We start from the raw sequence: 27,588 nt of genomic DNA, 5'->3' as shown, positions 1-27,588 counted from the left end.
GGAAAAAAAGGTGGAAATGGGTTTAAAAGTGATTTCGGCGGAGAAATATATATATATATATATATATATATATATATATATATATATATATATATGCGCACACACACACATAGATATAAACGTATTCTCCGTTGAGATATTGCAGCCGCTGCTGTGTCCAGGCCCAGGAGCCTTAGCACTGTGCTGTGATGTCACTCAATACCACTGACATCACTAGGTGTAAACAACATCTCTCCTTTGCTGTGTATGTGACTATGGAGCTGTTTGGTGATGTCGTCTATTACGGCCTTCATAGAAGCAACAGGAGATTGTTGCATCCATCTTGAACCCTCAGAACTACAGTGCTATGATGTCACTCACTTCCACAGGCCTTGCAGAGTGTAAACAACAACAACCCAGCTTTGTTGTGTATGTAACCAAAGGGATTTGTGATGTCACCTAGAACCTTCACAGCAGCGACAGCTTTATGAGGAGCATCAGCACTGCTCTGCCTGAGCAGAACCATCACCGCCATAGGTTGTCAAATAACCCGGATTTAACCCACACAGGTAAGTCCAATGGGGTGCAGGCATGTCCTCTATGCTTACAGCTTCCCGTGGGTGTTGGTTTGATACCGTTTGGGGACAGCCAAGGAGGCATCTGCAGGCAACAAAGGTAGGTGTGTGCTTGTGTGTGTGTTTCCTATGCAGATCCTAAGCCCAGTGTCACATGCAAGTAGGAGGAGTAAGAAGGGTTCCTGGCAAATCCGGGTTATGGATTGCATTTAAAAAGGCCCCGTGGGAGTGCAATGGGCCCCTGTCTTGCTGCTTAGCAATAATGGTATGGGTTTAGGTTCTGCTGTGTGTACTGGTGGTTGACTGCCCCCCAGCCCAGAGTGTGCATGGAAAATTGTCTGGCAGCCTCCCTGACAGCAAGCAGTGATAGTGCCCATGAAGGGGACCTTGTTGGGCCCGCCCCTTTCACGGTTATCGCTTCTCGGCCTTTTGGCTAAGATCAAGTGTAGTATCTGTTCTTATCAGTTTAATATCTGATACGTCCCCTATCTGGGGACCATATATTAAATGGATTTTTGAGAACGGGGGCCGATTTCGAAGCTTGCTTCCGTCGCCCTATGCATTGACCCGATATGGCAGTATCTTCGGGTACAGTGCACCACCCCCTTACAGGGTTAAAAAGAAAGATTCCTACTTTCATTGCTACCTGCTTGCTGGCTAGCCAGCTAGCCAGCCCTGTGGGCCTTGCTGCTGCTGCAGCCAAAAAACAAAAGGTGGTGCTGCTGCTGCTTCTGCTGCTTCTGCTTCTGCTTGTGTCTGGCCCCTGTTGGAGCGTCCAGGCACAGGACTTCTGCTGCTGCTGACTAAATGGCCTCCTTAATTGGATCATTTGAGTAGCCAGCACACCTGTGCAGGTAGGGCATGACATGATAGGCAGCTGCCTTGATAGCGGGTGGGTGCTGAATGTTCCTAATTGACAAAATAAGATTAATGCTTATGAAGAAATATAAAATCTCATCCCTTCCCCAATATCGCGCCACACCCCTACCCCTTAATTCCCTGGTTGAACGTGATGGACATATGTCTTTTTTCGACCGTACTAACTATGTAACTATGTAACATAACATGGGGGGGGGGGGTCTCCTGGCTGTTCACACAGGTGTGTCATTGCTGTACATTGACCATGCATTGCTTCTGTGGTATTGCAAAGGCAAAGACAAATGCTTCCAGCCATCCATTGCACTAATGGATTGGTCATCAGCTGGCTGTCTATGTCCCGCATCAATATAGACCAAAGTACAGAGGGTTAGGCTATGCTATTGTGCACCTACCTGATGCATCAGAAGGTGCGAGGCCCTTGCTAAATTCTGTGCACAGACTTTGAGATCTATGCTTTAGACTGTATCTAAACCTGCTCCAACATGGACTGACATTCTGGCCTACTTTCAGCCGATGCGACTTGTCTGTCGCTGAACAGTCGTTTTTTATGTATTCAGCACCTATGTATAATGTTGTAAAAATGCTCTAGAAGCTAAAGTCGCAGAAATGTCACACATATTTGGCCTGCAACTTTCTGTGCGACAAATTCAGACAGGAAAAATCAGTATAAATCCTTAGAAAATTATCCCCCAGTGTCTCCATCTGCTGGCGGTATTGAATAAGCATTGCTGCACTGATGGGGTATGCATTAGACGAAAAAAAAGAAGAAAAAGAAGAATAATACGCCCAGAAAAGAGGCGAAAAGGAGAAAAACGTAAAAAAACGTGAAAAAAAAGTAAGAGGAAGAGAAGGGAAAAAAAGGTGGAAATGGGTTTAAAAGTGATTTCGGCGGAGAAATATATATATATATATATATATATATATATATATATATATATATGCGCACACACACACATAGATATAAACGTATTCTCCGTTGAGATATTGCAGCCGCTGCTGTGTCCAGGCCCAGGAGCCTTAGCACTGTGCTGTGATGTCACTCAATACCACTGACATCACTAGGTGTAAACAACATCTCTCCTTTGCTGTGTATGTGACTATGGAGCTGTTTGGTGATGTCGTCTATTACGGCCTTCATAGAAGCAACAGGAGATTGTTGCATCCATCTTGAACCCTCAGAACTACAGTGCTATGATGTCACTCACTTCCACAGGCCTTGCAGAGTGTAAACAACAACAACCCAGCTTTGTTGTGTATGTAACCAAAGGGATTTGTGATGTCACCTAGAACCTTCACAGCAGCGACAGCTTTATGAGGAGCATCAGCACTGCTCTGCCTGAGCAGAACCATCACCGCCATAGGTTGTCAAATAACCCGGATTTAACCCACACAGGTAAGTCCAATGGGGTGCAGGCATGTCCTCTATGCTTACAGCTTCCCGTGGGTGTTGGTTTGATACCGTTTGGGGACAGCCAAGGAGGCATCTGCAGGCAACAAAGTTAGGTGTGTGCTTGTGTGTGTGTTTCCTATGCAGATCCTAAGCCCAGTGTCACATGCAAGTAGGAGGAGTAAGAAGGGTTCCTGGCAAATCCGGGTTATGGATTGCATTTAAAAAGGCCCCGTGGGAGTGCAATGGGCCCCTGTCTTGCTGCTTAGCAATAATGGTATGGGTTTAGGTTCTGCTGTGTGTACTGGTGGTTGACTGCCCCCCAGCCCAGAGTGTGCATGGAAAATTGTCTGGCAGCCTCCCTGACAGCAAGCAGTGATAGTGCCCATGAAGGGGACCTTGTTGGGCCCGCCCCTTTCACGGTTATCGCTTCTCGGCCTTTTGGCTAAGATCAAGTGTAGTATCTGTTCTTATCAGTTTAATATCTGATACGTCCCCTATCTGGGGACCATATATTAAATGGATTTTTGAGAACGGGGGCCGATTTCGAAGCTTGCTTCCGTCGCCCTATGCATTGACCCGATATGGCAGTATCTTCCGGTACAGTGCACCACCCCCTTACAGGGTTAAAAAGAAAGATTCCTACTTTCATTGCTACCTGCTTGCTGGCTAGCCAGCTAGCCAGCCCTGTGGGCCTTGCTGCTACTGCAGCCAAAAAACAAAAGGTGGTGCTGCTGCTGCTTCTGCTGCTTCTGCTTCTGCTTGTGTCTGGCCCCTGTTGGAGCGTCCAGGCACAGGACTTCTGCTGCTGCTGACTAAATGGCCTCCTTAATTGGATCATTTGAGTAGCCAGCACACCTGTGCAGGTAGGGCATGACATGATAGGCAGCTGCCTTGATAGCGGGTGGGTGCTGAATGTTCCTAATTGACAAAATAAGATTAATGCTTATGAAGAAATATAAAATCTCATCCCTTCCCCAATATCGCGCCACACCCCTACCCCTTAATTCCCTGGTTGAACGTGATGGACATATGTCTTTTTTCGACCGTACTAACTATGTAACTATGTAACATAACATGGGGGGGGGGGTCTCCTGGCTGTTCACACAGGTGTGTCATTGCTGTACATTGACCATGCATTGCTTCTGTGGTATTGCAAAGGCAAAGACAAATGCTTCCAGCCATCCATTGCACTAATGGATTGGTCATCAGCTGGCTGTCTATGTCCCGCATCAATATAGACCAAAGTACAGAGGGTTAGGCTATGCTATTGTGCACCTACCTGATGCATCAGAAGGTGCGAGGCCCTTGCTAAATTCTGTGCACAGACTTTGAGATCTATGCTTTAGACTGTATCTAAACCTGCTCCAACATGGACTGACATTCTGGCCTACTTTCAGCCGATGCGACTTGTCTGTCGCTGAACAGTCGTTTTTTATGTATTCAGCACCTATGTATAATGTTGTAAAAATGCTCTAGAAGCTAAAGTCGCAGAAATGTCACACATATTTGGCCTGCAACTTTCTGTGCGACAAATTCAGACAGGAAAAATCAGTATAAATCCTTAGAAAATTATCCCCCAGTGTCTCCATCTGCTGGCGGTATTGAATAAGCATTGCTGCACTGATGGGGTATGCATTAGACGAAAAAAAAGAAGAAAAAGAAGAATAATACGCCCAGAAAAGAGGCGAAAAGGAGAAAAACGTAGAAAAACGTGAAAAAAAAGTAAGAGGAAGAGAAGGGAAAAAAAGGTGGAAATGGGTTTAAAAGTGATTTCGGCGGAGAAATATATATATATATATATATATATATATATATATATATATATATATGCGCACACACACACATAGATATAAACGTATTCTCCGTTGAGATATTGCAGCCGCTGCTGTGTCCAGGCCCAGGAGCCTTAGCACTGTGCTGTGATGTCACTCAATACCACTGACATCACTAGGTGTAAACAACATCTCTCCTTTGCTGTGTATGTGACTATGGAGCTGTTTGGTGATGTCGTCTATTACGGCCTTCATAGAAGCAACAGGAGATTGTTGCATCCATCTTGAACCCTCAGAACTACAGTGCTATGATGTCACTCACTTCCACAGGCCTTGCAGAGTGTAAACAACAACAACCCAGCTTTGTTGTGTATGTAACCAAAGGGATTTGTGATGTCACCTAGAACCTTCACAGCAGCGACAGCTTTATGAGGAGCATCAGCACTGCTCTGCCTGAGCAGAACCATCACCGCCATAGGTTGTCAAATAACCCGGATTTAACCCACACAGGTAAGTCCAATGGGGTGCAGGCATGTCCTCTATGCTTACAGCTTCCCGTGGGTGTTGGTTTGATACCGTTTGGGGACAGCCAAGGAGGCATCTGCAGGCAACAAAGGTAGGTGTGTGCTTGTGTGTGTGTTTCCTATGCAGATCCTAAGCCCAGTGTCACATGCAAGTAGGAGGAGTAAGAAGGGTTCCTGGCAAATCCGGGTTATGGATTGCATTTAAAAAGGCCCCGTGGGAGTGCAATGGGCCCCTGTCTTGCTGCTTAGCAATAATGGTATGGGTTTAGGTTCTGCTGTGTGTACTGGTGGTTGACTGCCCCCCAGCCCAGAGTGTGCATGGAAAATTGTCTGGCAGCCTCCCTGACAGCAAGCAGTGATAGTGCCCATGAAGGGGACCTTGTTGGGCCCGCCCCTTTCACGGTTATCGCTTCTCGGCCTTTTGGCTAAGATCAAGTGTAGTATCTGTTCTTATCAGTTTAATATCTGATACGTCCCCTATCTGGGGACCATATATTAAATGGATTTTTGAGAACGGGGGCCGATTTCGAAGCTTGCTTCCGTCGCCCTATGCATTGACCCGATATGGCAGTATCTTCGGGTACAGTGCACCACCCCCTTACAGGGTTAAAAAGAAAGATTCCTACTTTCATTGCTACCTGCTTGCTGGCTAGCCAGCTAGCCAGCCCTGTGGGCCTTGCTGCTGCTGCAGCCAAAAAACAAAAGGTGGTGCTGCTGCTGCTTCTGCTGCTTCTGCTTCTGCTTGTGTCTGGCCCCTGTTGGAGCGTCCAGGCACAGGACTTCTGCTGCTGCTGACTAAATGGCCTCCTTAATTGGATCATTTGAGTAGCCAGCACACCTGTGCAGGTAGGGCATGACATGATAGGCAGCTGCCTTGATAGCGGGTGGGTGCTGAATGTTCCTAATTGACAAAATAAGATTAATGCTTATGAAGAAATATAAAATCTCATCCCTTCCCCAATATCGCGCCACACCCCTACCCCTTAATTCCCTGGTTGAACGTGATGGACATATGTCTTTTTTCGACCGTACTAACTATGTAACTATGTAACATAACATGGGGGGGGGGGTCTCCTGGCTGTTCACACAGGTGTGTCATTGCTGTACATTGACCATGCATTGCTTCTGTGGTATTGCAAAGGCAAAGACAAATGCTTCCAGCCATCCATTGCACTAATGGATTGGTCATCAGCTGGCTGTCTATGTCCCGCATCAATATAGACCAAAGTACAGAGGGTTAGGCTATGCTATTGTGCACCTACCTGATGCATCAGAAGGTGCGAGGCCCTTGCTAAATTCTGTGCACAGACTTTGAGATCTATGCTTTAGACTGTATCTAAACCTGCTCCAACATGGACTGACATTCTGGCCTACTTTCAGCCGATGCGACTTGTCTGTCGCTGAACAGTCGCTTTTTATGTATTCAGCACCTATGTATAATGTTGTAAAAATGCTCTAGAAGCTAAAGTCGCAGAAATGTCACACATATTTGGCCTGCAACTTTCTGTGCGACAAATTCAGACAGGAAAAATCAGTATAAATCCTTAGAAAATTATCCCCCAGTGTCTCCATCTGCTGGCGGTATTGAATAAGCATTGCTGCACTGATGGGGTATGCATTAGACGAAAAAAAAGAAGAAAAAGAAGAATAATACGCCCAGAAAAGAGGCGAAAAGGAGAAAAACGTAAAAAAACGTGAAAAAAAAGTAAGAGGAAGAGAAGGGAAAAAAAGGTGGAAATGGGTTTAAAAGTGATTTCGGCGGAGAAATATATATATATATATATATATATATATATATATATATATATATATGCGCACACACACACATAGATATAAACGTATTCTCCGTTGAGATATTGCAGCCGCTGCTGTGTCCAGGCCCAGGAGCCTTAGCACTGTGCTGTGATGTCACTCAATACCACTGACATCACTAGGTGTAAACAACATCTCTCCTTTGCTGTGTATGTGACTATGGAGCTGTTTGGTGATGTCGTCTATTACGGCCTTCATAGAAGCAACAGGAGATTGTTGCATCCATCTTGAACCCTCAGAACTACAGTGCTATGATGTCACTCACTTCCACAGGCCTTGCAGAGTGTAAACAACAACAACCCAGCTTTGTTGTGTATGTAACCAAAGGGATTTGTGATGTCACCTAGAACCTTCACAGCAGCGACAGCTTTATGAGGAGCATCAGCACTGCTCTGCCTGAGCAGAACCATCACCGCCATAGGTTGTCAAATAACCCGGATTTAACCCACACAGGTAAGTCCAATGGGGTGCAGGCATGTCCTCTATGCTTACAGCTTCCCGTGGGTGTTGGTTTGATACCGTTTGGGGACAGCCAAGGAGGCATCTGCAGGCAACAAAGGTAGGTGTGTGCTTGTGTGTGTGTTTCCTATGCAGATCCTAAGCCCAGTGTCACATGCAAGTAGGAGGAGTAAGAAGGGTTCCTGGCAAATCCGGGTTATGGATTGCATTTAAAAAGGCCCCGTGGGAGTGCAATGGGCCCCTGTCTTGCTGCTTAGCAATAATGGTATGGGTTTAGGTTCTGCTGTGTGTACTGGTGGTTGACTGCCCCCCAGCCCAGAGTGTGCATGGAAAATTGTCTGGCAGCCTCCCTGACAGCAAGCAGTGATAGTGCCCATGAAGGGGACCTTGTTGGGCCCGCCCCTTTCACGGTTATCGCTTCTCGGCCTTTTGGCTAAGATCAAGTGTAGTATCTGTTCTTATCAGTTTAATATCTGATACGTCCCCTATCTGGGGACCATATATTAAATGGATTTTTGAGAACGGGGGCCGATTTCGAAGCTTGCTTCCGTCGCCCTATGCATTGACCCGATATGGCAGTATCTTCCGGTACAGTGCACCACCCCCTTACAGGGTTAAAAAGAAAGATTCCTACTTTCATTGCTACCTGCTTGCTGGCTAGCCAGCTAGCCAGCCCTGTGGGCCTTGCTGCTGCTGCAGCCAAAAAACAAAAGGTGGTGCTGCTGCTGCTTCTGCTGCTTCTGCTTCTGCTTGTGTCTGGCCCCTGTTGGAGCGTCCAGGCACAGGACTTCTGCTGCTGCTGACTAAATGGCCTCCTTAATTGGATCATTTGAGTAGCCAGCACACCTGTGCAGGTAGGGCATGACATGATAGGCAGCTGCCTTGATAGCGGGTGGGTGCTGAATGTTCCTAATTGACAAAATAAGATTAATGCTTATGAAGAAATATAAAATCTCATCCCTTCCCCAATATCGCGCCACACCCCTACCCCTTAATTCCCTGGTTGAACGTGATGGACATATGTCTTTTTTCGACCGTACTAACTATGTAACTATGTAACATAACATGGGGGGGGGGGGTCTCCTGGCTGTTCACACAGGTGTGTCATTGCTGTACATTGACCATGCATTGCTTCTGTGGTATTGCAAAGGCAAAGACAAATGCTTCCAGCCATCCATTGCACTAATGGATTGGTCATCAGCTGGCTGTCTATGTCCCGCATCAATATAGACCAAAGTACAGAGGGTTAGGCTATGCTATTGTGCACCTACCTGATGCATCAGAAGGTGCGAGGCCCTTGCTAAATTCTGTGCACAGACTTTGAGATCTATGCTTTAGACTGTATCTAAACCTGCTCCAACATGGACTGACATTCTGGCCTACTTTCAGCCGATGCGACTTGTCTGTCGCTGAACAGTCGCTTTTTATGTATTCAGCACCTATGTATAATGTTGTAAAAATGCTCTAGAAGCTAAAGTCGCAGAAATGTCACACATATTTGGCCTGCAACTTTCTGTGCGACAAATTCAGACAGGAAAAATCAGTATAAATCCTTAGAAAATTATCCCCCAGTGTCTCCATCTACTGGCGGTATTGAATAAGCATTGCTGCACTGATGGGGTATGCATTAGACGAAAAAAAAGAAGAAAAAGAAGAATAATACGCCCAGAAAAGAGGCGAAAAGGAGAAAAACGTAAAAAAACGTGAAAAAAAAGTAAGAGGAAGAGAAGGGAAAAAAAGGTGGAAATGGGTTTAAAAGTGATTTCGGCGGAGAAATATATATATATATATATATATATATATATATATATATATATATATATATGCGCACACACACACATAGATATAAACGTATTCTCCGTTGAGATATTGCAGCCGCTGCTGTGTCCAGGCCCAGGAGCCTTAGCACTGTGCTGTGATGTCACTCAATACCACTGACATCACTAGGTGTAAACAACATCTCTCCTTTGCTGTGTATGTGACTATGGAGCTGTTTGGTGATGTCGTCTATTACGGCCTTCATAGAAGCAACAGGAGATTGTTGCATCCATCTTGAACCCTCAGAACTACAGTGCTATGATGTCACTCACTTCCACAGGCCTTGCAGAGTGTAAACAACAACAACCCAGCTTTGTTGTGTATGTAACCAAAGGGATTTGTGATGTCACCTAGAACCTTCACAGCAGCGACAGCTTTATGAGGAGCATCAGCACTGCTCTGCCTGAGCAGAACCATCACCGCCATAGGTTGTCAAATAACCCGGATTTAACCCACACAGGTAAGTCCAATGGGGTGCAGGCATGTCCTCTATGCTTACAGCTTCCCGTGGGTGTTGGTTTGATACCGTTTGGGGACAGCCAAGGAGGCATCTGCAGGCAACAAAGGTAGGTGTGTGCTTGTGTGTGTGTTTCCTATGCAGATCCTAAGCCCAGTGTCACATGCAAGTAGGAGGAGTAAGAAGGGTTCCTGGCAAATCCGGGTTATGGATTGCATTTAAAAAGGCCCCGTGGGAGTGCAATGGGCCCCTGTCTTGCTGCTTAGCAATAATGGTATGGGTTTAGGTTCTGCTGTGTGTACTGGTGGTTGACTGCCCCCCAGCCCAGAGTGTGCATGGAAAATTGTCTGGCAGCCTCCCTGACAGCAAGCAGTGATAGTGCCCATGAAGGGGACCTTGTTGGGCCCGCCCCTTTCACGGTTATCGCTTCTCGGCCTTTTGGCTAAGATCAAGTGTAGTATCTGTTCTTATCAGTTTAATATCTGATACGTCCCCTATCTGGGGACCATATATTAAATGGATTTTTGAGAACGGGGGCCGATTTCGAAGCTTGCTTCCGTCGCCCTATGCATTGACCCGATATGGCAGTATCTTCGGGTACAGTGCACCACCCCCTTACAGGGTTAAAAAGAAAGATTCCTACTTTCATTGCTACCTGCTTGCTGGCTAGCCAGCTAGCCAGCCCTGTGGGCCTTGCTGCTGCTGCAGCCAAAAAACAAAAGGTGGTGCTGCTGCTGCTTCTGCTGCTTCTGCTTCTGCTTGTGTCTGGCCCCTGTTGGAGCGTCCAGGCACAGGACTTCTGCTGCTGCTGACTAAATGGCCTCCTTAATTGGATCATTTGAGTAGCCAGCACACCTGTGCAGGTAGGGCATGACATGATAGGCAGCTGCCTTGATAGCGGGTGGGTGCTGAATGTTCCTAATTGACAAAATAAGATTAATGCTTATGAAGAAATATAAAATCTCATCCCTTCCCCAATATCGCGCCACACCCCTACCCCTTAATTCCCTGGTTGAACGTGATGGACATATGTCTTTTTTCGACCGTACTAACTATGTAACTATGTAACATAACATGGGGGGGGGGTCTCCTGGCTGTTCACACAGGTGTGTCATTGCTGTACATTGACCATGCATTGCTTCTGTGGTATTGCAAAGGCAAAGACAAATGCTTCCAGCCATCCATTGCACTAATGGATTGGTCATCAGCTGGCTGTCTATGTCCCGCATCAATATAGACCAAAGTACAGAGGGTTAGGCTATGCTATTGTGCACCTACCTGATGCATCAGAAGGTGCGAGGCCCTTGCTAAATTCTGTGCACAGACTTTGAGATCTATGCTTTAGACTGTATCTAAACCTGCTCCAACATGGACTGACATTCTGGCCTACTTTCAGCCGATGCGACTTGTCTGTCGCTGAACAGTCGCTTTTTATGTATTCAGCACCTATGTATAATGTTGTAAAAATGCTCTAGAAGCTAAAGTCGCAGAAATGTCACACATATTTGGCCTGCAACTTTCTGTGCGACAAATTCAGACAGGAAAAATCAGTATAAATCCTTAGAAAATTATCCCCCAGTGTCTCCATCTGCTGGCGGTATTGAATAAGCATTGCTGCACTGATGGGGTATGCATTAGACGAAAAAAAAGAAGAAAAAGAAGAATAATACGCCCAGAAAAGAGGCGAAAAGGAGAAAAACGTAAAAAAACGTGAAAAAAAAGTAAGAGGAAGAGAAGGGAAAAAAGGTGGAAATGGGTTTAAAAGTGATTTCGGCGGAGAAATATATATATATATATATATATATATATATATATATATATATGCGCACACACACACATAGATATAAACGTATTCTCCGTTGAGATATTGCAGCCGCTGCTGTGTCCAGGCCCAGGAGCCTTAGCACTGTGCTGTGATGTCACTCAATACCACTGACATCACTAGGTGTAAACAACATCTCTCCTTTGCTGTGTATGTGACTATGGAGCTGTTTGGTGATGTCGTCTATTACGGCCTTCATAGAAGCAACAGGAGATTGTTGCATCCATCTTGAACCCTCAGAACTACAGTGCTATGATGTCACTCACTTCCACAGGCCTTGCAGAGTGTAAACAACAACAACCCAGCTTTGTTGTGTATGTAACCAAAGGGATTTGTGATGTCACCTAGAACCTTCACAGCAGCGACAGCTTTATGAGGAGCATCAGCACTGCTCTGCCTGAGCAGAACCATCACCGCCATAGGTTGTCAAATAACCCGGATTTAACCCACACAGGTAAGTCCAATGGGGTGCAGGCATGTCCTCTATGCTTACAGCTTCCCGTGGGTGTTGGTTTGATACCGTTTGGGGACAGCCAAGGAGGCATCTGCAGGCAACAAAGGTTGTGCTTGTGTGTGTGTTTCCTATGCAGATCCTAAGCCCAGTGTCACATGCAAGTAGGAGGAGTAAGAAGGGTTCCTGGCAAATCCGGGTTATGGATTGCATTTAAAAAGGCCCCGTGGGAGTGCAATGGGCCCCTGTCTTGCTGCTTAGCAATAATGGTATGGGTTTAGGTTCTGCTGTGTGTACTGGTGGTTGACTGCCCCCCAGCCCAGAGTGTGCATGGAAAATTGTCTGGCAGCCTCCCTGACAGCAAGCAGTGATAGTGCCCATGAAGGGGACCTTGTTGGGCCCGCCCCTTTCACGGTTATCGCTTCTCGGCCTTTTGGCTAAGATCAAGTGTAGTATCTGTTCTTATCAGTTTAATATCTGATACGTCCCCTATCTGGGGACCATATATTAAATGGATTTTTGAGAACGGGGGCCGATTTCGAAGCTTGCTTCCGTCGCCCTATGCATTGACCCGATATGGCAGTATCTTCGGGTACAGTGCACCACCCCCTTACAGGGTTAAAAAGAAAGATTCCTACTTTCATTGCTACCTGCTTGCTGGCTAGCCAGCTAGCCAGCCCTGTGGGCCTTGCTGCTGCTGCAGCCAAAAAACAAAAGGTGGTGCTGCTGCTGCTTCTGCTGCTTCTGCTTCTGCTTGTGTCTGGCCCCTGTTGGAGCGTCCAGGCACAGGACTTCTGCTGCTGCTGACTAAATGGCCTCCTTAATTGGATCATTTGAGTAGCCAGCACACCTGTGCAGGTAGGGCATGACATGATAGGCAGCTGCCTTGATAGCGGGTGGGTGCTGAATGTTCCTAATTGACAAAATAAGATTAATGCTTATGAAGAAATATAAAATCTCATCCCTTCCCCAATATCGCGCCACACCCCTACCCCTTAATTCCCTGGTTGAACGTGATGGACATATGTCTTTTTTCGACCGTACTAACTATGTAACTATGTAACATAACATGGGGGGGGGGGGGGGTCTCCTGGCTGTTCACACAGGTGTGTCATTGCTGTACATTGACCATGCATTGCTTCTGTGGTATTGCAAAGGCAAAGACAAATGCTTCCAGCCATCCATTGCACTAATGGATTGGTCATCAGCTGGCTGTCTATGTCCCGCATCAATATAGACCAAAGTACAGAGGGTTAGGCTATGCTATTGTGCACCTACCTGATGCATCAGAAGGTGCGAGGCCCTTGCTAAATTCTGTGCACAGACTTTGAGATCTATGCTTTAGACTGTATCTAAACCTGCTCCAACATGGACTGACATTCTGGCCTACTTTCAGCCGATGCGACTTGTCTGTCGCTGAACAGTCGCTTTTTATGTATTCAGCACCTATGTATAATGTTGTAAAAATGCTCTAGAAGCTAAAGTCGCAGAAATGTCACACATATTTGGCCTGCAACTTTCTGTGCGACAAATTCAGACAGGAAAAATCAGTATAAATCCTTAGAAAATTATCCCCCAGTGTCTCCATCTGCTGGCGGTATTGAATAAGCATTGCTGCACTGATGGGGTATGCATTAGACGAAAAAAAAGAAGAAAAAGAAGAATAATACGCCCAGAAAAGAGGCGAAAAGGAGAAAAACGTAAAAAAACGTGAAAAAAAAGTAAGAGGAAGAGAAGGGAAAAAAAGGTGGAAATGGGTTTAAAAGTGATTTCGGCGGAGAAATATATATATATATATATATATATATATATATATATATATATATATGCGCACACACACACATAGATATAAACGTATTCTCCGTTGAGATATTGCAGCCGCTGCTGTGTCCAGGCCCAGGAGCCTTAGCACTGTGCTGTGATGTCACTCAATACCACTGACATCACTAGGTGTAAACAACATCTCTCCTTTGCTGTGTATGTGACTATGGAGCTGTTTGGTGATGTCGTCTATTACGGCCTTCATAGAAGCAACAGGAGATTGTTGCATCCATCTTGAACCCTCAGAACTACAGTGCTATGATGTCACTCACTTCCACAGGCCTTGCAGAGTGTAAACAACAACAACCCAGCTTTGTTGTGTATGTAACCAAAGGGATTTGTGATGTCACCTAGAACCTTCACAGCAGCGACAGCTTTATGAGGAGCATCAGCACTGCTCTGCCTGAGCAGAACCATCACCGCCATAGGTTGTCAAATAACCCGGATTTAACCCACACAGGTAAGTCCAATGGGGTGCAGGCATGTCCTCTATGCTTACAGCTTCCCGTGGGTGTTGGTTTGATACCGTTTGGGGACAGCCAAGGAGGCATCTGCAGGCAACAAAGGTAGGTGTGTGCTTGTGTGTGTGTTTCCTATGCAGATCCTAAGCCCAGTGTCACATGCAAGTAGGAGGAGTAAGAAGGGTTCCTGGCAAATCCGGGTTATGGATTGCATTTAAAAAGGCCCCGTGGGAGTGCAATGGGCCCCTGTCTTGCTGCTTAGCAATAATGGTATGGGTTTAGGTTCTGCTGTGTGTACTGGTGGTTGACTGCCCCCCAGCCCAGAGTGTGCATGGAAAATTGTCTGGCAGCCTCCCTGACAGCAAGCAGTGATAGTGCCCATGAAGGGGACCTTGTTGGGCCCGCCCCTTTCACGGTTATCGCTTCTCGGCCTTTTGGCTAAGATCAAGTGTAGTATCTGTTCTTATCAGTTTAATATCTGATACGTCCCCTATCTGGGGACCATATATTAAATGGATTTTTGAGAACGGGGGCCGATTTCGAAGCTTGCTTCCGTCGCCCTATGCATTGACCCGATATGGCAGTATCTTCGGGTACAGTGCACCACCCCCTTACAGGGTTAAAAAGAAAGATTCCTACTTTCATTGCTACCTGCTTGCTGGCTAGCCAGCTAGCCAGCCCTGTGGGCCTTGCTGCTGCTGCAGCCAAAAAACAAAAGGTGGTGCTGCTGCTGCTTCTGCTGCTTCTGCTTCTGCTTGTGTCTGGCCCCTGTTGGAGCGTCCAGGCACAGGACTTCTGCTGCTGCTGACTAAATGGCCTCCTTAATTGGATCATTTGAGTAGCCAGCACACCTGTGCAGGTAGGGCATGACATGATAGGCAGCTGCCTTGATAGCGGGTGGGTGCTGAATGTTCCTAATTGACAAAATAAGATTAATGCTTATGAAGAAATATAAAATCTCATCCCTTCCCCAATATCGCGCCACACCCCTACCCCTTAATTCCCTGGTTGAACGTGATGGACATATGTCTTTTTTCGACCGTACTAACTATGTAACTATGTAACATAACATGGGGGGGGGGGGGGGGTCTCCTGGCTGTTCACACAGGTGTGTCATTGCTGTACATTGACCATGCATTGCTTCTGTGGTATTGCAAAGGCAAAGACAAATGCTTCCAGCCATCCATTGCACTAATGGATTGGTCATCAGCTGGCTGTCTATGTCCCGCATCAATATAGACCAAAGTACAGAGGGTTAGGCTATGCTATTGTGCACCTACCTGATGCATCAGAAGGTGCAAGGCCCTTGCTAAATTCTGTGCACAGACTTTGAGATCTATGCTTTAGACTGTATCTAAACCTGCTCCAACATGGACTGACATTCTGGCCTACTTTCAGCCGATGCGACTTGTCTGTCGCTGAACAGTCGCTTTTTATGTATTCAGCACCTATGTATAATGTTGTAAAAATGCTCTAGAAGCTAAAGTCGCAGAAATGTCACACATATTTGGCCTGCAACTTTCTGTGCGACAAATTCAGACAGGAAAAATCAGTATAAATCCTTAGAAAATTATCCCCCAGTGTCTCCATCTGCTGGCGGTATTGAATAAGCATTGCTGCACTGATGGGGTATGCATTAGACGAAAAAAAAGAAGAAAAAGAAGAATAATACGCCCAGAAAAGAGGCGAAAAGGAGAAAAACGTAAAAAAACGTGAAAAAAAAGTAAGAGGAAGAGAAGGGAAAAAAAGGTGGAAATGGGTTTAAAAGTGATTTCGGCGGAGAAATATATATATATATATATATATATATATATATATATATATATATATGCGCACACACACACATAGATATAAACGTATTCTCCGTTGAGATATTGCAGCCGCTGCTGTGTCCAGGCCCAGGAGCCTTAGCACTGTGCTGTGATGTCACTCAATACCACTGACATCACTAGGTGTAAACAACATCTCTCCTTTGCTGTGTATGTGACTATGGAGCTGTTTGGTGATGTCGTCTATTACGGCCTTCATAGAAGCAACAGGAGATTGTTGCATCCATCTTGAACCCTCAGAACTACAGTGCTATGATGTCACTCACTTCCACAGGCCTTGCAGAGTGTAAACAACAACAACCCAGCTTTGTTGTGTATGTAACCAAAGGGATTTGTGATGTCACCTAGAACCTTCACAGCAGCGACAGCTTTATGAGGAGCATCAGCACTGCTCTGCCTGAGCAGAACCATCACCGCCATAGGTTGTCAAATAACCCGGATTTAACCCACACAGGTAAGTCCAATGGGGTGCAGGCATGTCCTCTATGCTTACAGCTTCCCGTGGGTGTTGGTTTGATACCGTTTGGGGACAGCCAAGGAGGCATCTGCAGGCAACAAAGGTAGGTGTGTGCTTGTGTGTGTGTTTCCTATGCAGATCCTAAGCCCAGTGTCACATGCAAGTAGGAGGAGTAAGAAGGGTTCCTGGCAAATCCGGGTTATGGATTGCATTTAAAAAGGCCCCGTGGGAGTGCAATGGGCCCCTGTCTTGCTGCTTAGCAATAATGGTATGGGTTTAGGTTCTGCTGTGTGTACTGGTGGTTGACTGCCCCCCAGCCCAGAGTGTGCATGGAAAATTGTCTGGCAGCCTCCCTGACAGCAAGCAGTGATAGTGCCCATGAAGGGGACCTTGTTGGGCCCGCCCCTTTCACGGTTATCGCTTCTCGGCCTTTTGGCTAAGATCAAGTGTAGTATCTGTTCTTATCAGTTTAATATCTGATACGTCCCCTATCTGGGGACCATATATTAAATGGATTTTTGAGAACGGGGGCCGATTTCGAAGCTTGCTTCCGTCGCCCTATGCATTGACCCGATATGGCAGTATCTTCGGGTACAGTGCACCACCCCCTTACAGGGTTAAAAAGAAAGATTCCTACTTTCATTGCTACCTGCTTGCTGGCTAGCCAGCTAGCCAGCCCTGTGGGCCTTGCTGCTGCTGCAGCCAAAAAACAAAAGGTGGTGCTGCTGCTGCTTCTGCTGCTTCTGCTTCTGCTTGTGTCTGGCCCCTGTTGGAGCGTCCAGGCACAGGACTTCTGCTGCTGCTGACTAAATGGCCTCCTTAATTGGATCATTTGAGTAGCCAGCACACCTGTGCAGGTAGGGCATGACATGATAGGCAGCTGCCTTGATAGCGGGTGGGTGCTGAATGTTCCTAATTGACAAAATAAGATTAATGCTTATGAAGAAATATAAAATCTCATCCCTTCCCCAATATCGCGCCACACCCCTACCCCTTAATTCCCTGGTTGAACGTGATGGACATATGTCTTTTTTCGACCGTACTAACTATGTAACTATGTAACATAACATGGGGGGGGGGGTCTCCTGGCTGTTCACACAGGTGTGTCATTGCTGTACATTGACCATGCATTGCTTCTGTGGTATTGCAAAGGCAAAGACAAATGCTTCCAGCCATCCATTGCACTAATGGATTGGTCATCAGCTGGCTGTCTATGTCCCGCATCAATATAGACCAAAGTACAGAGGGTTAGGCTATGCTATTGTGCACCTACCTGATGCATCAGAAGGTGCGAGGCCCTTGCTAAATTCTGTGCACAGACTTTGAGATCTATGCTTTAGACTGTATCTAAACCTGCTCCAACATGGACTGACATTCTGGCCTACTTTCAGCCGATGCGACTTGTCTGTCGCTGAACAGTCGCTTTTTATGTATTCAGCACCTATGTATAATGTTGTAAAAATGCTCTAGAAGCTAAAGTCGCAGAAATGTCACACATATTTGGCCTGCAACTTTCTGTGCGACAAATTCAGACAGGAAAAATCAGTATAAATCCTTAGAAAATTATCCCCCAGTGTCTCCATCTGCTGGCGGTATTGAATAAGCATTGCTGCACTGATGGGGTATGCATTAGACGAAAAAAAAGAAGAAAAAGAAGAATAATACGCCCAGAAAAGAGGCGAAAAGGAGAAAAACGTAAAAAAACGTGAAAAAAAAGTAAGAGGAAGAGAAGGGAAAAAAAGGTGGAAATGGGTTTAAAAGTGATTTCGGCGGAGAAATATATATATATATATATATATATATATATATATATATATATATATGCGCACACACACACATAGATATAAACGTATTCTCCGTTGAGATATTGCAGCCGCTGCTGTGTCCAGGCCCAGGAGCCTTAGCACTGTGCTGTGATGTCACTCAATACCACTGACATCACTAGGTGTAAACAACATCTCTCCTTTGCTGTGTATGTGACTATGGAGCTGTTTGGTGATGTCGTCTATTACGGCCTTCATAGAAGCAACAGGAGATTGTTGCATCCATCTTGAACCCTCAGAACTACAGTGCTATGATGTCACTCACTTCCACAGGCCTTGCAGAGTGTAAACAACAACAACCCAGCTTTGTTGTGTATGTAACCAAAGGGATTTGTGATGTCACCTAGAACCTTCACAGCAGCGACAGCTTTATGAGGAGCATCAGCACTGCTCTGCCTGAGCAGAACCATCACCGCCATAGGTTGTCAAATAACCCGGATTTAACCCACACAGGTAAGTCCAATGGGGTGCAGGCATGTCCTCTATGCTTACAGCTTCCCGTGGGTGTTGGTTTGATACCGTTTGGGGACAGCCAAGGAGGCATCTGCAGGCAACAAAGGTAGGTGTGTGCTTGTGTGTGTGTTTCCTATGCAGATCCTAAGCCCAGTGTCACATGCAAGTAGGAGGAGTAAGAAGGGTTCCTGGCAAATCCGGGTTATGGATTGCATTTAAAAAGGCCCCGTGGGAGTGCAATGGGCCCCTGTCTTGCTGCTTAGCAATAATGGTATGGGTTTAGGTTCTGCTGTGTGTACTGGTGGTTGACTGCCCCCCAGCCCAGAGTGTGCATGGAAAATTGTCTGGCAGCCTCCCTGACAGCAAGCAGTGATAGTGCCCATGAAGGGGACCTTGTTGGGCCCGCCCCTTTCACGGTTATCGCTTCTCGGCCTTTTGGCTAAGATCAAGTGTAGTATCTGTTCTTATCAGTTTAATATCTGATACGTCCCCTATCTGGGGACCATATATTAAATGGATTTTTGAGAACGGGGGCCGATTTCGAAGCTTGCTTCCGTCGCCCTATGCATTGACCCGATATGGCAGTATCTTCGGGTACAGTGCACCACCCCCTTACAGGGTTAAAAAGAAAGATTCCTACTTTCATTGCTACCTGCTTGCTGGCTAGCCAGCTAGCCAGCCCTGTGGGCCTTGCTGCTGCTGCAGCCAAAAAACAAAAGGTGGTGCTGCTGCTGCTTCTGCTGCTTCTGCTTCTGCTTGTGTCTGGCCCCTGTTGGAGCGTCCAGGCACAGGACTTCTGCTGCTGCTGACTAAATGGCCTCCTTAATTGGATCATTTGAGTAGCCAGCACACCTGTGCAGGTAGGGCATGACATGATAGGCAGCTGCCTTGATAGCGGGTGGGTGCTGAATGTTCCTAATTGACAAAATAAGATTAATGCTTATGAAGAAATATAAAATCTCATCCCTTCCCCAATATCGCGCCACACCCCTACCCCTTAATTCCCTGGTTGAACGTGATGGACATATGTCTTTTTTCGACCGTACTAACTATGTAACTATGTAACATAACATGGGGGGGGGGGGGGGGTCTCCTGGCTGTTCACACAGGTGTGTCATTGCTGTACATTGACCATGCATTGCTTCTGTGGTATTGCAAAGGCAAAGACAAATGCTTCCAGCCATCCATTGCACTAATGGATTGGTCATCAGCTGGCTGTCTATGTCCCGCATCAATATAGACCAAAGTACAGAGGGTTAGGCTATGCTATTGTGCACCTACCTGATGCATCAGAAGGTGCGAGGCCCTTGCTAAATTCTGTGCACAGACTTTGAGATCTATGCTTTAGACTGTATCTAAACCTGCTCCAACATGGACTGACATTCTGGCCTACTTTCAGCCGATGCGACTTGTCTGTCGCTGAACAGTCGCTTTTTATGTATTCAGCACCTATGTATAATGTTGTAAAAATGCTCTAGAAGCTAAAGTCGCAGAAATGTCACACATATTTGGCCTGCAACTTTCTGTGCGACAAATTCAGACAGGAAAAATCAGTATAAATCCTTAGAAAATTATCCCCCAGTGTCTCCATCTGCTGGCGGTATTGAATAAGCATTGCTGCACTGATGGGGTATGCATTAGACGAAAAAAAAGAAGAAAAAGAAGAATAATACGCCCAGAAAAGAGGCGAAAAGGAGAAAAACGTAAAAAAACGTGAAAAAAAAGTAAGAGGAAGAGAAGGGAAAAAAAGGTGGAAATGGGTTTAAAAGTGATTTCGGCGGAGAAATATATATATATATATATATATATATATATATATATATATATATATGCGCACACACACACATAGATATAAACGTATTCTCCGTTGAGATATTGCAGCCGCTGCTGTGTCCAGGCCCAGGAGCCTTAGCACTGTGCTGTGATGTCACTCAATACCACTGACATCACTAGGTGTAAACAACATCTCTCCTTTGCTGTGTATGTGACTATGGAGCTGTTTGGTGATGTCGTCTATTACGGCCTTCATAGAAGCAACAGGAGATTGTTGCATCCATCTTGAACCCTCAGAACTACAGTGCTATGATGTCACTCACTTCCACAGGCCTTGCAGAGTGTAAACAACAACAACCCAGCTTTGTTGTGTATGTAACCAAAGGGATTTGTGATGTCACCTAGAACCTTCACAGCAGCGACAGCTTTATGAGGAGCATCAGCACTGCTCTGCCTGAGCAGAACCATCACCGCCATAGGTTGTCAAATAACCCGGATTTAACCCACACAGGTAAGTCCAATGGGGTGCAGGCATGTCCTCTATGCTTACAGCTTCCCGTGGGTGTTGGTTTGATACCGTTTGGGGACAGCCAAGGAGGCATCTGCAGGCAACAAAGGTAGGTGTGTGCTTGTGTGTGTGTTTCCTATGCAGATCCTAAGCCCAGTGTCACATGCAAGTAGGAGGAGTAAGAAGGGTTCCTGGCAAATCCGGGTTATGGATTGCATTTAAAAAGGCCCCGTGGGAGTGCAATGGGCCCCTGTCTTGCTGCTTAGCAATAATGGTATGGGTTTAGGTTCTGCTGTGTGTACTGGTGGTTGACTGCCCCCCAGCCCAGAGTGTGCATGGAAAATTGTCTGGCAGCCTCCCTGACAGCAAGCAGTGATAGTGCCCATGAAGGGGACCTTGTTGGGCCCGCCCCTTTCACGGTTATCGCTTCTCGGCCTTTTGGCTAAGATCAAGTGTAGTATCTGTTCTTATCAGTTTAATATCTGATACGTCCCCTATCTGGGGACCATATATTAAATGGATTTTTGAGAACGGGGGCCGATTTCGAAGCTTGCTTCCGTCGCCCTATGCATTGACCCGATATGGCAGTATCTTCGGGTACAGTGCACCACCCCCTTACAGGGTTAAAAAGAAAGATTCCTACTTTCATTGCTACCTGCTTGCTGGCTAGCCAGCTAGCCAGCCCTGTGGGCCTTGCTGCTGCTGCAGCCAAAAAACAAAAGGTGGTGCTGCTGCTGCTTCTGCTGCTTCTGCTTCTGCTTGTGTCTGGCCCCTGTTGGAGCGTCCAGGCACAGGACTTCTGCTGCTGCTGACTAAATGGCCTCCTTAATTGGATCATTTGAGTAGCCAGCACACCTGTGCAGGTAGGGCATGACATGATAGGCAGCTGCCTTGATAGCGGGTGGGTGCTGAATGTTCCTAATTGACAAAATAAGATTAATGCTTATGAAGAAATATAAAATCTCATCCCTTCCCCAATATCGCGCCACACCCCTACCCCTTAATTCCCTGGTTGAACGTGATGGACATATGTCTTTTTTCGACCGTACTAACTATGTAACTATGTAACATAACATGGGGGGGGGGGGGGTCTCCTGGCTGTTCACACAGGTGTGTCATTGCTGTACATTGACCATGCATTGCTTCTGTGGTATTGCAAAGGCAAAGACAAATGCTTCCAGCCATCCATTGCACTAATGGATTGGTCATCAGCTGGCTGTCTATGTCCCGCATCAATATAGACCAAAGTACAGAGGGTTAGGCTATGCTATTGTGCACCTACCTGATGCATCAGAAGGTGCGAGGCCCTTGCTAAATTCTGTGCACAGACTTTGAGATCTATGCTTTAGACTGTATCTAAACCTGCTCCAACATGGACTGACATTCTGGCCTACTTTCAGCCGATGCGACTTGTCTGTCGCTGAACAGTCGCTTTTTATGTATTCAGCACCTATGTATAATGTTGTAAAAATGCTCTAGAAGCTAAAGTCGCAGAAATGTCACACATATTTGGCCTGCAACTTTCTGTGCGACAAATTCAGACAGGAAAAATCAGTATAAATCCTTAGAAAATTATCCCCCAGTGTCTCCATCTGCTGGCGGTATTGAATAAGCATTGCTGCACTGATGGGGTATGCATTAGACGAAAAAAAAGAAGAAAAAGAAGAATAATACGCCCAGAAAAGAGGCGAAAAGGAGAAAAACGTAAAAAAACGTGAAAAAAAAGTAAGAGGAAGAGAAGGGAAAAAAAGGTGGAAATGGGTTTAAAAGTGATTTCGGCGGAGAATATATATATATATATATATATATATATATATATATATATATATATATGCGCACACACACACATAGATATAAACGTATTCTCCGTTGAGATATTGCAGCCGCTGCTGTGTCCAGGCCCAGGAGCCTTAGCACTGTGCTGTGATGTCACTCAATACCACTGACATCACTAGGTGTAAACAACATCTCTCCTTTGCTGTGTATGTGACTATGGAGCTGTTTGGTGATGTCGTCTATTACGGAAGCAACAGGAGATTGTTGCATCCATCTTGAACCCTCAGAACTACAGTGCTATGATGTCACTCACTTCCACAGGCCTTGCAGAGTGTAAACAACAACAACCCAGCTTTGTTGTGTATGTAACCAAAGGGATTTGTGATGTCACCTAGAACCTTCACAGCAGCGACAGCTTTATGAGGAGCATCAGCACTGCTCTGCCTGAGCAGAACCATCACCGCCATAGGTTGTCAAATAACCCGGATTTAACCCACACAGGTAAGTCCAATGGGGTGCAGGCATGTCCTCTATGCTTACAGCTTCCCGTGGGTGTTGGTTTGATACCGTTTGGGGACAGCCAAGGAGGCATCTGCAGGCAACAAAGGTAGGTGTGTGCTTGTGTGTGTGTTTCCTATGCAGATCCTAAGCCCAGTGTCACATGCAAGTAGGAGGAGTAAGAAGGGTTCCTGGCAAATCCGGGTTATGGATTGCATTTAAAAAGGCCCCGTGGGAGTGCAATGGGCCCCTGTCTTGCTGCTTAGCAATAATGGTATGGGTTTAGGTTCTGCTGTGTGTACTGGTGGTTGACTGCCCCCCAGCCCAGAGTGTGCATGGAAAATTGTCTGGCAGCCTCCCTGACAGCAAGCAGTGATAGTGCCCATGAAGGGGACCTTGTTGGGCCCGCCCCTTTCACGGTTATCGCTTCTCGGCCTTTTGGCTAAGATCAAGTGTAGTATCTGTTCTTATCAGTTTAATATCTGATACGTCCCCTATCTGGGGACCATATATTAAATGGATTTTTGAGAACGGGGGCCGATTTCGAAGCTTGCTTCCGTCGCCCTATGCATTGACCCGATATGGCAGTATCTTCGGGTACAGTGCACCACCCCCTTACAGGGTTAAAAAGAAAGATTCCTACTTTCATTGCTACCTGCTTGCTGGCTAGCCAGCTAGCCAGCCCTGTGGGCCTTGCTGCTGCTGCAGCCAAAAAACAAAAGGTGGTGCTGCTGCTGCTTCTGCTGCTTCTGCTTCTGCTTGTGTCTGGCCCCTGTTGGAGCGTCCAGGCACAGGACTTCTGCTGCTGCTGACTAAATGGCCTCCTTAATTGGATCATTTGAGTAGCCAGCACACCTGTGCAGGTAGGGCATGACATGATAGGCAGCTGCCTTGATAGCGGGTGGGTGCTGAATGTTCCTAATTGACAAAATAAGATTAATGCTTATGAAGAAATATAAAATCTCATCCCTTCCCCAATATCGCGCCACACCCCTACCCCTTAATTCCCTGGTTGAACGTGATGGACATATGTCTTTTTTCGACCGTACTAACTATGTAACTATGTAACATAACATGGGGGGGGGGGGGGGTCTCCTGGCTGTTCACACAGGTGTGTCATTGCTGTACATTGACCATGCATTGCTTCTGTGGTATTGCAAAGGCAAAGACAAATGCTTCCAGCCATCCATTGCACTAATGGATTGGTCATCAGCTGGCTGTCTATGTCCCGCATCAATATAGACCAAAGTACAGAGGGTTAGGCTATGCTATTGTGCACCTACCTGATGCATCAGAAGGTGCGAGGCCCTTGCTAAATTCTGTGCACAGACTTTGAGATCTATGCTTTAGACTGTATCTAAACCTGCTCCAACATGGACTGACATTCTGGCCTACTTTCAGCCGATGCGACTTGTCTGTCGCTGAACAGTCGCTTTTTATGTATTCAGCACCTATGTATAATGTTGTAAAAATGCTCTAGAAGCTAAAGTCGCAGAAATGTCACACATATTTGGCCTGCAACTTTCTGTGCGACAAATTCAGACAGGAAAAATCAGTATAAATCCTTAGAAAATTATCCCCCAGTGTCTCCATCTGCTGGCGGTATTGAATAAGCATTGCTGCACTGATGGGGTATGCATTAGACGAAAAAAAAGAAGAAAAAGAAGAATAATACGCCCAGAAAAGAGGCGAAAAGGAGAAAAACGTAAAAAAACGTGAAAAAAAAGTAAGAGGAAGAGAAGGGAAAAAAAGGTGGAAATGGGTTTAAAAGTGATTTCGGCGGAGAAATATATATATATATATATATATATATATATATATATATATATATATGCGCACACACACACATAGATATAAACGTATTCTCCGTTGAGATATTGCAGCCGCTGCTGTGTCCAGGCCCAGGAGCCTTAGCACTGTGCTGTGATGTCACTCAATACCACTGACATCACTAGGTGTAAACAACATCTCTCCTTTGCTGTGTATGTGACTATGGAGCTGTTTGGTGATGTCGTCTATTACGGCCTTCATAGAAGCAACAGGAGATTGTTGCATCCATCTTGAACCCTCAGAACTACAGTGCTATGATGTCACTCACTTCCACAGGCCTTGCAGAGTGTAAACAACAACAACCCAGCTTTGTTGTGTATGTAACCAAAGGGATTTGTGATGTCACCTAGAACCTTCACAGCAGCGACAGCTTTATGAGGAGCATCAGCACTGCTCTGCCTGAGCAGAACCATCACCGCCATAGGTTGTCAAATAACCCGGATTTAACCCACACAGGTAAGTCCAATGGGGTGCAGGCATGTCCTCTATGCTTACAGCTTCCCGTGGGTGTTGGTTTGATACCGTTTGGGGACAGCCAAGGAGGCATCTGCAGGCAACAAAGGTAGGTGTGTGCTTGTGTGTGTGTTTCCTATGCAGATCCTAAGCCCAGTGTCACATGCAAGTAGGAGGAGTAAGAAGGGTTCCTGGCAAATCCGGGTTATGGATTGCATTTAAAAAGGCCCCGTGGGAGTGCAATGGGCCCCTGTCTTGCTGCTTAGCAATAATGGTATGGGTTTAGGTTCTGCTGTGTGTACTGGTGGTTGACTGCCCCCCAGCCCAGAGTGTGCATGGAAAATTGTCTGGCAGCCTCCCTGACAGCAAGCAGTGATAGTGCCCATGAAGGGGACCTTGTTGGGCCCGCCCCTTTCACGGTTATCGCTTCTCGGCCTTTTGGCTAAGATCAAGTGTAGTATCTGTTCTTATCAGCAGTTTAATATCTGATACGTCCCCTATCTGGGGACCATATATTAAATGGATTTTTGAGAACGGGGGCCGATTTCGAAGCTTGCTTCCGTCGCCCTATGCATTGACCCGATATGGCAGTATCTTCGGGTACAGTGCACCACCCCCTTACAGGGTTAAAAAGAAAGATTCCTACTTTCATTGCTACCTGCTTGCTGGCTAGCCAGCTAGCCAGCCCTGTGGGCCTTGCTGCTGCTGCAGCCAAAAAACAAAAGGTGGTGCTGCTGCTGCTTCTGCTGCTTCTGCTTCTGCTTGTGTCTGGCCCCTGTTGGAGCGTCCAGGCACAGGACTTCTGCTGCTGCTGACTAAATGGCCTCCTTAATTGGATCATTTGAGTAGCCAGCACACCTGTGCAGGTAGGGCATGACATGATAGGCAGCTGCCTTGATAGCGGGTGGGTGCTGAATGTTCCTAATTGACAAAATAAGATTAATGCTTATGAAGAAATATAAAATCTCATCCCTTCCCCAATATCGCGCCACACCCCTACCCCTTAATTCCCTGGTTGAACGTGATGGACATATGTCTTTTTTCGACCGTACTAACTATGTAACTATGTAACATAACATGTGGGGGGGGGGGGGGGGGTCTCCTGGCTGTTCACACAGGTGTGTCATTGCTGTACATTGACCATGCATTGCTTCTGTGGTATTGCAAAGGCAAAGACAAATGCTTCCAGCCATCCATTGCACTAATGGATTGGTCATCAGCTGGCTGTCTATGTCCCGCATCAATATAGACCAAAGTACAGAGGGTTAGGCTATGCTATTGTGCACCTACCTGATGCATCAGAAGGTGCGAGGCCCTTGCTAAATTCTGTGCACAGACTTTGAGATCTATGCTTTAGACTGTATCTAAACCTGCTCCAACATGGACTGACATTCTGGCCTACTTTCAGCCGATGCGACTTGTCTGTCGCTGAACAGTCGCTTTTTATGTATTCAGCACCTATGTATAATGTTGTAAAAATGCTCTAGAAGCTAAAGTCGCAGAAATGTCACACATATTTGGCCTGCAACTTTCTGTGCGACAAATTCAGACAGGAAAAATCAGTATAAATCCTTAGAAAATTATCCCCCAGTGTCTCCATCTGCTGGCGGTATTGAATAAGCATTGCTGCACTGATGGGGTATGCATTAGACGAAAAAAAAGAAGAAAAAGAAGAATAATACGCCCAGAAAAGAGGCGAAAAGGAGAAAAACGTAAAAAAACGTGAAAAAAAAGTAAGAGGAAGAGAAGGGAAAAAAAGGTGGAAATGGGTTTAAAAGTGATTTCGGCGGAGATATATATATATATATATATATATATATATATATATATATATATGCGCACACACACACATAGATATAAACGTATTCTCCGTTGAGATATTGCAGCCGCTGCTGTGTCCAGGCCCAGGAGCCTTAGCACTGTGCTGTGATGTCACTCAATACCACTGACATCACTAGGTGTAAACAA

The 27,588-nt window shown here is 46.0% G+C and overlaps 12 non-coding genes across 12 annotated transcripts; all 12 read left to right on the top strand.

Moving 5' to 3' along the window:
• Positions 1–967: 967 nt before the first annotated feature.
• Positions 968–1,158, top strand: LOC130307436 (U2 spliceosomal RNA). Its single transcript, XR_008856614.1, has one exon. It is a non-coding gene; the product is annotated as a U2 spliceosomal RNA (small nuclear RNA).
• Positions 1,159–3,245: 2,087 nt separating this feature from the next.
• LOC130307459 (U2 spliceosomal RNA) lies at positions 3,246–3,436 on the top strand. The gene has a single exon (XR_008856636.1). It is a non-coding gene; the product is annotated as a U2 spliceosomal RNA (small nuclear RNA).
• A 2,088-nt stretch (positions 3,437–5,524) lies between these two features.
• Positions 5,525–5,715, top strand: LOC130307435 (U2 spliceosomal RNA). The gene has a single exon (XR_008856613.1). It is a non-coding gene; the product is annotated as a U2 spliceosomal RNA (small nuclear RNA).
• A 2,088-nt stretch (positions 5,716–7,803) lies between these two features.
• LOC130307457 (U2 spliceosomal RNA) lies at positions 7,804–7,994 on the top strand. The gene has a single exon (XR_008856635.1). It is a non-coding gene; the product is annotated as a U2 spliceosomal RNA (small nuclear RNA).
• A 2,093-nt stretch (positions 7,995–10,087) lies between these two features.
• Positions 10,088–10,278, top strand: LOC130307434 (U2 spliceosomal RNA). The gene has a single exon (XR_008856612.1). It is a non-coding gene; the product is annotated as a U2 spliceosomal RNA (small nuclear RNA).
• A 2,077-nt stretch (positions 10,279–12,355) lies between these two features.
• On the top strand, positions 12,356–12,546 carry LOC130307433 (U2 spliceosomal RNA). Its single transcript, XR_008856611.1, has one exon. It is a non-coding gene; the product is annotated as a U2 spliceosomal RNA (small nuclear RNA).
• A 2,092-nt stretch (positions 12,547–14,638) lies between these two features.
• LOC130307431 (U2 spliceosomal RNA) lies at positions 14,639–14,829 on the top strand. The gene has a single exon (XR_008856609.1). It is a non-coding gene; the product is annotated as a U2 spliceosomal RNA (small nuclear RNA).
• Positions 14,830–16,922: 2,093 nt separating this feature from the next.
• LOC130307430 (U2 spliceosomal RNA) lies at positions 16,923–17,113 on the top strand. Its single transcript, XR_008856608.1, has one exon. It is a non-coding gene; the product is annotated as a U2 spliceosomal RNA (small nuclear RNA).
• A 2,088-nt stretch (positions 17,114–19,201) lies between these two features.
• LOC130307429 (U2 spliceosomal RNA) lies at positions 19,202–19,392 on the top strand. Its single transcript, XR_008856607.1, has one exon. It is a non-coding gene; the product is annotated as a U2 spliceosomal RNA (small nuclear RNA).
• Positions 19,393–21,485: 2,093 nt separating this feature from the next.
• LOC130307428 (U2 spliceosomal RNA) lies at positions 21,486–21,676 on the top strand. Its single transcript, XR_008856606.1, has one exon. It is a non-coding gene; the product is annotated as a U2 spliceosomal RNA (small nuclear RNA).
• Positions 21,677–23,759: 2,083 nt separating this feature from the next.
• Positions 23,760–23,950, top strand: LOC130307427 (U2 spliceosomal RNA). The gene has a single exon (XR_008856605.1). It is a non-coding gene; the product is annotated as a U2 spliceosomal RNA (small nuclear RNA).
• Positions 23,951–26,042: 2,092 nt separating this feature from the next.
• LOC130307460 (U2 spliceosomal RNA) lies at positions 26,043–26,236 on the top strand. The gene has a single exon (XR_008856637.1). It is a non-coding gene; the product is annotated as a U2 spliceosomal RNA (small nuclear RNA).
• Positions 26,237–27,588: the final 1,352 nt, after the last annotated feature.

The sequence above is a fragment of the Hyla sarda genome, unplaced genomic scaffold (genome assembly GCF_029499605.1).
Source record: "Hyla sarda isolate aHylSar1 unplaced genomic scaffold, aHylSar1.hap1 scaffold_1424, whole genome shotgun sequence".
NCBI classification, from domain to species: Eukaryota; Metazoa; Chordata; class Amphibia; order Anura; family Hylidae; genus Hyla; species Hyla sarda.
The sequence above is the reverse complement of the archived record's forward strand: the minus strand, read 5'-3'. Positions and strand labels throughout refer to the sequence as shown.